Source organism: Equus przewalskii, chromosome 1 (genome assembly GCF_037783145.1).
Source record: "Equus przewalskii isolate Varuska chromosome 1, EquPr2, whole genome shotgun sequence".
Taxonomy (NCBI): Eukaryota; Metazoa; Chordata; class Mammalia; order Perissodactyla; family Equidae; genus Equus; species Equus przewalskii.
Genome location: NC_091831.1, coordinates 59107805 through 59119208, shown reverse-complemented (window position 1 = coordinate 59119208; position 11404 = coordinate 59107805). Strand labels below are relative to the sequence as shown.

At 55.7% G+C, this 11404-nt stretch overlaps 1 long non-coding RNA gene across 1 annotated transcript; it reads right to left on the bottom strand.

Moving 5' to 3' along the window:
- Window positions 1–844: 844 nt before the first annotated feature.
- LOC139082211 (uncharacterized) lies at window positions 845–4970 on the bottom strand. Its single transcript, XR_011537987.1, has 2 exons — window positions 4833–4970; window positions 845–3964 (listed from the first exon to the last, which is right to left on the bottom strand). It is a non-coding gene; the product is annotated as an uncharacterized lncRNA (long non-coding RNA).
- Between the last annotated feature and the right edge of the window lie 6434 nt (window positions 4971–11404).

Here is an 11404-nt window from a genome sequence, read left to right as displayed (position 1 = left end):
AGCCATCCTTGGTGTGGATGATGGCCTCTCTGACTTCCCCAATGGCCATGATTACTTAGACTCTTTGAAAAGAGCCTCTTTCAGAAATCAAGCCACCTGGCTCTAGCCCCAGCTCTCTGCCACTGGTGAAAATTTTGGATGGTGATTTGTAGTTTTCAAAGCAGTCCCACACTCATGACCTTTTTCCCCCCCTCATGATCTTATTTGATTCTCAAACAGCCCTAGGAAGTGATGGAGATGATGTGGTTTTATCCCCACCTTCCAGATGAGGAATTTGACATTCATTCTGGAGCCCAAATTAGAATCCAGACTCCTTGCCCACTGTTCCTGCCTCTGTTCCACATCTTCAAAATCTATTCCAGGGACAGTCTGAGGATGATAAGAGGGTGACAAGATAATGTCTGAAATTGATCTTTGAGTTCTTGGGGAGACAGATGTTAGACAAAGGAGTGGTTTTCATAGTCAGTAGCCATGTGAACAGATATATGAAGTCACTTGCTGATGGCTCAATTTGAGCTCATGAAGTCCAGAAATGCTATAGAGTCTGTTCTTTAACTTCTGAGAACACAGCTGGCCACTGAAAATTACTCTGGGCTGATCACTTGGCAGTGTTTTCTGCAAGCCTCTATCTTGCCCGTCTTTTCTTATGTATCACTGGAATAATAATAATAATAATAAACTCTTATTGGGCATATAATGTATTCAAGGCACTGGGCTAATATGTCCCATGCATTATTTTGCTTATTGTTCACAATAATCCCATAGTATATGTATTATCTCCCCTTTTTCAGAGAAGACTGAAGTTCAAGGATGTCAAATAATTTGCCCAAAGACACAGCTTATAAGTGGAAATCAGCGCTTTAACTCAGATCTGTGTTTCTCCAAAGGTGGAGCTTAGGACCAGATTTTTCCCTTCCTCCTGTCTTCAGGCCCAGCCCCCAGGCTGAGGCCTTGGAGAAGATGCACATGAAGGTGATTCTTCCATCAGCAGCTGACCCCAGGGTCTGTTCAACCACGTGGTTGATGACTGAGGCTTGGTGGAAACTGACCTCTGCTCTCCTTTCTGGGGAGTCCTCCCTGCTCTGTCGCTGCCGCAGATGCTATTGGTGCTCCTCCCAAGCCCCTCACCCTTTCAGAGCCACTGGCCCACCACCAACTTCTAGTATCTTCATTTCTTTGCCTGAGGATTTTCTCTGATTGCTGGGGAACTCTTTGCTGACTATGCAGGGAAGACCAGAAGTACCAGGGAATTAATACCTCTTGGGAGCAGCCTTCAACCAATGGCTGATGGGAGTTGGTGAATAAACACCCCGGCTCCCTTGCTCCTTGAGTGGTCCAAGTCTGGAGCATGTTCCACCCCAGCTCTCAGAGCTCCCCAGCAGGGCTGGGCTCCACTCACCACCACACTAATAATACTCCATAATAGCCCTGCTGCCTTTCTCTCCCTACTAGTGTTCTTGTACATCCACGTCTCAGGGTAGGATTCTGGAGAAATCCAAACTAACCCCACCCTCCTCCCTCTCAGCAGGGCATCAGTACCCAGAGCAGGACAGTGGCGGAGGTGATCTGATCAGGGTACAGATGGCTCCCCAGGGCCCTCCAGATGGGGTCCAGAGTCTCTAAGCTGATGAATGAGGCCCGCGTGCTCTGGCCCCTGCCCACCTTGTCTCTGGGTGCCCCTCTTTCATTAGGCTCAGCCATCAGGTAGTTTCACACCTCTAGGATTCTGTCGCACAGCTCCCTCCACCTAGAAGGCCCACCTCACAGCCCCACCCCTCTACCTGGTGAATATCTACTTCCCTTTCAAGACTCCAGGCAAAGGTCACTTCCTCTAGGGAAATCATCCCTGACCACCCCCCTCCTGCCCAGGAGCCCCCGACAGACCTGAGCCTGCTGCTATCCCAGCCCCTGTGACCCATCGTGGGACATAGGTTTGTGGGACCACCTCTCCCCCTAAATGCTGAGTCCCTTGAGGGTAGGGGCCAGTCTGATTCATCTTTAGTTGTCAGGCCAGTCGCCTAATAAATGGCTGCTGAGTGAATGACAGTCTGTCTGTGAAATGAGAGGAGCCAGCTCAGGCAGGCGGCTGCTGGAGCTCACAGTGTGGGCTGTTTGGTTCTATGATGGTCTCAGACCCTGTCCCTGCCATGCTCCATTAGCCTGATGGCTGGGCACCATTGGTCACACGGGGTTCTCTGTCCCCCTTCCCCTCAACCCTGCCTGCCCTGGTCAGTCAGCCAACATTCAAACTTGGGTCTCCTCTGTAGCCATCCCATCCCGAGTGATTGATGGAGATGGCCCGACAGTCTGGAAAGAGCGCCGACCTAGATTTAAGCCCACTTGGGACCTTGAGCAAGTTACTTAGCCTCTGTTTGCCCACCTGACCCTCAGTTTTCCCAATAGTAATAAGGGGGTAATATGAGGATCTCCCTCCCAGGGGTGTTGTAAGCATTCAAGATCATCCCTAAAAGGGCCCGTCATCCTTCTAGAATGTGATTGGTGCTCTCCACAAGTGATTTACAGGATATGGGAGATGTGCATGCATTAGAAGGGACTTTTGCCAATTTTAGCCCAGTCACTCCATTTCACAGATGAGCAAACTAAGACCCAGAGAGTGGTCATCCTCCCAAGGTCATAGAGCCTATCAGGGACAGACCTGAGGGTCTGAGCTCCTCGGCTATGTTCTTTCCATTGCACCAAGTGGCTTCCTTGCAGCCATCCTCGCTTAGCTAAAATAGTTTGCAATTCCTTCTTTTCCCACCCATCCACATGGCAGGTCCTTGTTCAGAGTTGACCCAAGTTTACTCCATCCACTTCCCTGACCCTGGCAAGCCTTCCCCACACCTGGCTGCCCACACCTGCGCATACGCCCCACCTTTGTCAGCAGAGACCTATCCACTGCCCAGGCATGGAACTCCAGGGCTACAAGGCTAAGGGGGCTGAGAGGGCCTGGGGACTGGGTGGCTGGGGGAGTCTCTCTCCCATGGCTCACCCCACAGACATCAAGGTCTCTCACCAGGAAGGCCAGACCTGGAGACTGGCTCGGGACAGCACAATCCCTTATCCATTCTGCAAATGTCTGCTGACCTTCCACCATGCCCCAAGCTCTGTGCAAGGCTTTGGGGATCCAGAGCTAACCCAAACACTATCTGTACCCCAAGATGCTCAAGGTCAGGGTAAGAGGAGCAAGCAAGCAAAGAAAGACCTCCTTGTGTGAGAGCAAACACTCCTCAAGGCAAACGCCAGGAATGTGGGGGCAGCAGCAGTGTGACTCCCTCTAGCGCCCACAGTCCGCTCATCACCTCTGCGTAAGTCTTATCTCCACCAACAAATCTGAATCACAGGGCCTGGTAGTGAACCCCACAACCCCCAGAGAACGTCTGCAATTGGATCCACTTGCAGAGGGGAGCCCACTCCCTTGGCCTTCTCTCTCTTTCCCATCCCCCACAGCCCCAGCTCCTTCCCCCTCCCCCTCTTGAATTGTCCTATTAATAACTTGTGATACCATTAGCTTTTGCTGTCACCAGCACTGACAACTCAGAAGCCCCCGAGAGCTGTCTGCAAAGACACAATAAATGAGAACTCTTAATTAACACCTTCCTTAACTAAATAAATTAATTTTATGCAGTCGTGATGTCAGCGATGTGACTTGCTGATGACTGAGGCAACTTGGACAGACTTGGCTAGGGCTGCAGGACAGCTCGGCTTGTTCCCTCTGCAGGGTGTCCGTGGCCGCAGGGCCCTGCGTGGGAGTGCCTGGGGACAGCATCTCCGGCAGGGCGCCCAGGACCAGGCAGCCGTTGGGCAGCTGTGCGGCAGGGCACCAGACGGAGTCAGAGACTCTCAGCTTGGCCTCTGCCTCCGCCTCCTGAGTGGCCCTGGGCAAGCTTCTTTGCTTCTCTGGGCCTCTGTTTTCCTCATCTGTGAAACAGGCACCACCTCTTGTCATGCCTGTTTCTCAGGACTGTGGAGAAGATTAAAAGATGTTGGATAGGAAGAGGTTTTATAAACCACAGAGTGCTGTGCACACGTGAGAAAGGATGATGACACACACACCCTTCAGGTGCTGGAGAGTCAGTGCTAGCTGGGTGGTTCTCCTGCTCGTCCCCTCACTGCACACATAGAGGAAGACATGGCCCCTGGGTCCCTGGGCAGCCCTGAGGTTCTGCCAGGAACCCTTGGGGACGAGGAGGACAGCTCCAAGTCCAATGCCCTCAGAAAGCCTCCAGCATCCACCCACTCAGTGGCTGGTGCTTAGAGCAAATGAGGCCAGGATGGCAGAGCTGCTCCCAATGGCTCCATCAGAGAGAAAACCTGCCCGGGCCCCAGGCTGACCCTGCCAGACCTGAGGGAATCTCTGCTCCAGCCCCAGGGTGAGGTCCTGAGATCAGCCCCAGGCCCTGACCCCACCCCGACCCTGTCTGAGAACTTAGCGCTGGCTCTGCCGGCCCCGACCAAGTCCTGCATTCAGGGTCCAGTGTGAACCCCCAGCCATTGCTGGAGTCAGCCCCTGACCACAACCCTTGGCCAAGCCACCAACCAGCCTGCTCTGGCACCCCTAAGCCCCAGTGCCAGCCCACATGCCAGTCCTGGGCCCCACCCAGGACATCTTCCTGCCCAGCCCCTCAGGACCACGCTGTGCGCCAGCCCACATCAGCCTCACCCTGCAGGAGGTGAGAGGCCCCACTTGCCCGGCACCTCACACTGCAGGCACCTTCCTCAGAAGGCAGCAGCTCCTCCCTACTCTACCTCCCAACACTGCATGTCATCAGCCATGCTCCCAGTTAGCACCACTCCCAGGGACCTGAGCACAGAGTCATCAAGCAACTCACCAAGGGCCACACAGGACAGCTGTGGCCCAGCCAGGACTGAGATGGTCTCCCTCTGAGAGGGAGGAAGCGTTCACTGTCCTCACCCTGCTGAGGGACGGGAGAAGGAGTTCTAATTCATTCACTCAGCCATCATTCACTCTACAAATATTTACTGAGTACCCGCCATGTGCCAGGCACCCCGGGGGCTCAAAACAGACACGGCCCCTGCTCTCGGGGGTTCACGGGCTAGACAAAGATATGTTCTGTGGTAACTGCACTGAACGTTTCACAGTTGCTGCTTCACTTCCTCCCAACACACACACTCACACACACACGCACACACACAGACACACACACACACGCACGCGCCAGGCAAAAATACCTTGAAAGAACATGGCAAGGGGAGGAAGCTGACCTCAGGGAGCCCTGCCAGCCCCAGCAATGGGAACAGGGGTGGGCGGAGGTTCCAGGATCTCTCTGTCCATCTGTGATGCCACCAGGAAAGAGGCCCTTGTTGGTGGCTGTGAGAACACAGAGTGCCGCATTAGCATTCAGGGCCAAACGGGGAGGGGATGAACAACGATGGCATTGTGTCCCAAGTACAGGGCTGAGCCACAGTGACCCTGCCCAGAGCCACACCTCTACAGCCTTGGCGGAGCAGCTGTGCAGAGAAGTGAGGCTGGGGCTGCAGAAGAAGTGCCACCAGCCCTCTCCACGCATGGGACTCTGAGCCCAGGCAGCATGTCAGAGAGGCTGAGGCCAGAAGCCCAGCACTGGGTGTGCCTGGCTTGTCACATCACTGGATGGTAGAACCCTACTGCCTTGGCTCGTTGGCATCGTGGACTGCCTGAGCTCAGCTCCCCTTTCAGCATGGCCCCCCATCCAGCCCTCCTGACTTCCTGGACGCCTCTTTCAGTCTTGAAGTAATTCCAATCAGAGTCTGGAGCCCTCTGCCTGGGAGGCAGCAGACGCAAGCTCAAATCCCAGTTGTGCACGAGCAGCTGTGTGACCTTGGACAGGTCACCGACTCATGCACTTTAGTGTCCCCATCTAAGAAATGGGACTAATAGCCCCTTTCTCACAAGGCTGTGGTGACATTAGAGACTGTGACTGTGCTTGGCTCAGAACTGGGGACACAGCGGGTGCCCGGGCTTTGGGAGTTCCCCCATCGTTCCACCTCCCTCTGCCACGAAGCCAACCTTCTGGCCCCAGAGCCCCAGGACACAGCCCCCTGAGTGGGAAATGCCCTCGGTGCCTGCCGTTCCTCACCCAGACCCCTCCAGAGCCTCCTCTTCAGGTGGGTCTTGGCGGCAGCTCGTACACCACAAGAGACGAGTGCTCACTCGACCCAGGGCAGACACGGGGAGACGGCTCTGCCTGACGGAGGGCTTTCCTGCTCAGCTGGCACGTGCCTCCTCGGAGCATCCACATGTCCCAAGTAGCTGTACCCTGCCTGGCTCCTGGTGACCCTCTGCACCTGTGGCCGCCACCACTGTCCAAGCCTGAGCTCAGCTTTCTCTGGGCTTCCAATTAGGGTGCCTTGGGGAAAGTGAACCAGAGGACCAAGTCAACTCAGGGGGCTGCTCTCCTTCCCCACGCCCTGATCTCACCCCCTCCTCCCTAGCCCTCCCCTAGAGCTCTCCTGATGCCCGAGGCCTCCAACACCCTCACTCACTCGGATCTGAAAAGTTACAGCCCTCACGAGGGTTCCTTCTCCTGTGCCTCCATATTTTGGAAGCTGTTGACCTAAATTCACCTAAAGGAATGACTTCCTAATGGTGGAATTACGGACATGAGAGCATCTTGGTAGGAGGGAGATTTGGGGTAAGAGCCTTCTTAACACCCCTCCAATCACACCCCACGGGCTGCTATGCTTCCCTCCAGGGTAAGGTTTTCTCTAAACAGAGACAAGCACATCTCGAAGGGGGTCACCAGCCCCCACAAGCCCTGGGCACGCTGTGGAACCCAAAGCCCACTCTTCAACAGGAGGGCTTAGCAAAGCAGCTGGGGCAGCTGCAGCTTTAAGAATAACTCTGGAGCCCAGGGAAGGCAGGAGTGGAGGGGATGGATTTTGGGTCCTCCTGGAGACTCCAATCTGAAATCAATCTGGCAATTAACACAAGGTGTGGAGCGGCCGCTGGACTTCAGGCTCCCCACAGCCCCAGGGTGGTCTCCCTTCCTGGAGGAGGGTTCTGCGGCCTCTGTGGTACCTCTGCCCCTGCCTTCTGGCCCTGGTGACAGCTCCTGAGGAGTCTAGCTGGCTCTACCTCTGCCAGGGCCCTGTCACCTGTGCAGGGTGGGCTGGGAGGAGGGGGCCTGGCTGGTAGGGCTGGACGAGGAAGCAGGAGGACCCTCCCCGGGCCCACAGCATAGCAGCTGGGGCAGTCTGAGCTCGTGGGCAGAGAAGGGGCAGCCTCTAGGAGGCTTTTCCAGCCCTGCCACCTCCACCTCCATGTCCCAGGTAGGGAGGAGGACGAGCAGGGGCTCCCAAGGACTCTGAATTTCCTGAGGGAAATTCACTGGGAGCAGAGATCTGTCTGTCCTACATTCTCAACCTGCCCTGCTGACCAAGCCTAGGGGATGCTGGCAACTGGGACGGTTTAGCTCAGCATCCCCATAACCAACCCCCACTCCACTCTCGTACACACACCTGGAGAAGGGAGTGGCTCATGGGGACTGCCCAAAGGAGGGGCGGATGGGGTTTCAGAGAAGTGAGGGCTATCCCAAGAGAGCCATGGCACTGCCTTGAGAAAGCTCAGGAAAATGGGACTCCATTTGTCCCTTCTGCCCCTCTCCAGTGCTGTGTGATCTTGGATGATTCTCCTCCCCTCTCTGAGCCTCCAGGCTCCATCTGTACCATGAGAGTGGGACCAGAGGACCTGAGTAGGTGGGTGGGGCAGGGTGAGGGTACTCTCAGGGCCTGGACCGTGGCACCATTTAGGGTTTTCCAAAGAGAGCCATGGGGTTTGCCAAATTCAGCATCCCAGAGGCCCCAGGAGAAACAGGCTGGCTGCTGGGGACGTCTGCAGACAGGTCCCCAGTGGGTAAGGACTCATTTGGGGACTTGCACCTCAACTCCCAGGCTCCAGCTCTCTCCGCTCCCTGCTAGACCTGGCTGAAGTGGGGGCCCAGACCTGGAGGGGTTCAGCTCAGCCCTGGGCTGCTGTACACCAGGACCCAGGGCCACAGCAGTGAGGGGCTGTGGAGCTTTCGGGCTTTGGGGCCTGCTGGAGCCACCAGAGCAGGGGGCTTCTCTTGAGACTACTCTGTCTCCCCAGGCTTCATGGGCCACTCCTCCAGGCTGAAGTCCAGGCTGGTGGCAGCAGTCTCCACCCATATGCAGCCACACAGGGGCTCAGAGGTTCAAATGCAGGCCCTGCCACCTCTTCTGCCCCTCGATGGACTCCCTGAGCTACCTGCAAACACAAGATCTGGGGAACCCCTGGCTAAGAGCCCCACCTTCTCCTAGAACTTAGTCACCTCCTGGCAGAGGCCAATGGTGAAAGCCCAGGGGACTTGGCCCGGGAGGAGGCAGGAAGGGCACCTTCCTCTTCTTTAGCAACCCAGCAGCTCACATCTAAGCTGGAAGCAACTGTTTCCTCTCCCTCCTGCCTTACCTCCTTCCTGTCGTCTTCTTTCTCTCTCTGTCCACCCTCGCCACCCAGTGAAGCATAGAATCACTCTAACACAGCTAACTGTGTCCTTTGCCAGATGGCATACAGGTGGTCAGATAGAATATACTCACCTATCTGTCCATCCATCCATTCATTCACCGACCCACCCAACCACCCACCTATCCATCTATCCACCCATCCACCCACTCATTCTCCATTCAGCATGCCCTTTGCCCATGGAGTCAGACCAGGAGCCGTGCAGATCAGAGAGGAATCCAACAGAGCCCTTGTCCCCGAGGAGCCCCAGACCACCTCCTCTGGGGCAGAGCAGGGTGGCCAAGGCAGCTAGTCACCAGCATTTACTCTTCCCAAAGAGACAAGGGTGAAGGCACCCAGTCACCCAGGGAGTGACTCGGGCAGCCCCGATACCCACCATTCAAGGGGCCCCAAAGTGGCTGAACAGAAGGACCCTTAGAGGTCATCTAGGACCAGCCTCCATTGGACAGGAAAAAAGTGGCAGGCCAAATGAAGAGAATAGCGTGAGCAGAAGTCGGAGGGGGATGAGCAAGTCAGAGTACAATGCCTGCGGTGGGGCAGGGGACAGAAAGGCCCAGCCGAAAGGCTGGAGCCCAAGAGTCTTCCCTGCAGGAGGTGGTCACCCCCATTGCTGTCACCCACATTCCATCGCCAACTCCTCTTTGCCCTGCGTGGCACGCGGGGGTCACCCCAGACCCACTGATCTGCATCTCTTCTTTGCTGTCCAGGAGGCCCCTCTCTCTGGCCAATTGGCTGCCAGTCGACAGACGCATTCACAGTCTCCATTACATCTGCTTTGCCCAAATTTCTTTCCCTCATTTTTCTTGCTAAGAGACAGTTTTTAAAAACAAGGCCCTGAGCTCAGCCCTTTCCAGCCTCGTTAATTTCATGCCCCACCTCGGTTGTTCAGGGGACCTACTTTCCCCTCACCCGCTGCCACCTGCCTCCTGCCAGCCTCCCGCCTGCTATATCGGGATCTCTGCTCCGTCCTCGGTAACCTTGTGTGCTGCTCAGAGTTCTGCGGGTGTATTTCTCTGCCAAGGAATTCTGGACTCAAAGGAACCGCAGAGGTCATGTGTTCATATCCAACCCCCTCGGCCCGCCCGAAGCTGAAATCCCTTTTCCTCCACCCCCTGCCCAAGGATATCTGGTCCCAGTTGCATTCCTCCAAGGACAGGCTGTTCACTGTCCACAAGACAGCCTGTGCCACTGCAGGGAGCTCTAACTGGGCCCAAGTTCTTCCAGAAAGGTGGAACCAACCTGAGACTCCTTGCCATTCCTGTGCCTCTCATGGCTCCCTCTGTGTGCTTTGTCTGAGTCAAGCTTCCCAGACAATACTGCCAGCCCGCAAGAGCGGGGAATCATGTCATGTGTTTCTTGGGTGTTCCTTGGACCACATGTTCTTTGGGTACCCTGGGTGTGCAAGACATATGGCAAAGCATCATCCTTTGCTTGCATTACTGTCAGTGATGGGACTCTCACACCTGTCCCAGTGCCTCCGGCAGCCGTTGGGGTCAGTGTGACCTAGAAACTTCTTCAGCATTTGAGCTGAAAATTGCCTCTTGTCCTTCCCCATCTGGAGCTAGCTCTGCCTTCAGGAGGCGCCCAGGGCAAGCAGAATTCCTCTTCTCTGGGACAGACCTTCAGACAGTTGAGAAGCACCATCACAGTCCCTCCAAGTCCCTCCAAGGAATTCCAGAATTCCTTCAGTCATCCTGCCTGGCCTGGTCTGTGTGGCCCAGGCACCACCCACTCCTCTCCGGGAGACACATGGCCATTTATTGACTTTGGTCCAAGGGTGAAGTTCCTTGGGATGTGGTCTGAGCAGAGCAGGACAGATGTCACCTGTTACTGCATCGTGAGCTTGCATAGTTGGGCTGCTCACACTGTTGGCTCATGTGTTCTCCCTCCCGCCTCCCCCAGGAGAGCCAGGCATTGAGCAGTGCCACCCGCCATCCATTTCAGGTGGACAGGCATGCAGCGGTCAGGACCCTTTCTCACTATAACCCCCCAAAGGAGTCCACCCTTTCTGTCTCCACCCCTCACTTTCCTCTCACTCCTCACCCCTGCGGTCATGTCAGGCCTCTATACATCACAGAAGCTACTTTGACCAGCATCACCACCAGCCTCCAAATTGTCATCCTGGGCCCCTTTACAGCAGCTGACAATTCCAGCCACTCCTCTTTGTTTGGGGACGCACAGCCCAATTCCAGTCCTCCTAGTTCCCAAGCCACTCTTGCCCAGCCAGCTGCTCTGGTTCCCACTTCACTCCTTCAGTGCAGACCTTTCACGGATTCGCACCCTCAACCCGCCCCCCTTCTCACCCTGCACCCACTCTGACTCATTCTATGGTTGCAAAGACCCTCTAGGTGGGCCATTCCCCAGTCCAGCTTTCTAGCGTCCCCTGAGCTAAGAACAGAACTTTCACCACTCTGAAACTCTGCTTCTCCTTCACGATCGACCTCTGGCTCCCCTCTTCCAGGAAGCCTTGCACAATGTTCCCATGTATCGTCACATCACTCAGGGTACCTGCCCTGCCATGTCCCTTTCAAGCTCTAACGGTCCCACCCACACCCTCCAGATGATGCTGCCTGTACCTCTGTAGGCAGCCTGGGGCGGCTCCTGTGGCCTAGTACCAAGGGCTCTGCACAGAGTGGGTAGACCATCAGACAGGGCTCTCTGGGATTTGGAATGAGGATATGGCCAGAATTAGAGCCAGAGTCCAGAGCAAGGAGGGCAAGCAGGCAGGCAGAAAGAGAGGCAGACCCGGGAGACAGAGGAGGGGAGGAAGATGGAGAGACCAACGAGAGAGAAGCAGCCCTGAGCTGCTGGCCCTGGCACCCCCTGACGTTCCTCCGATGACCCTGGATCGCACAGCCCCTTGGATGGACCTCTGGCCTTCAGGAGTCAAATGTTCTGGAGCCCAGGCAGATGAAAGCCCTT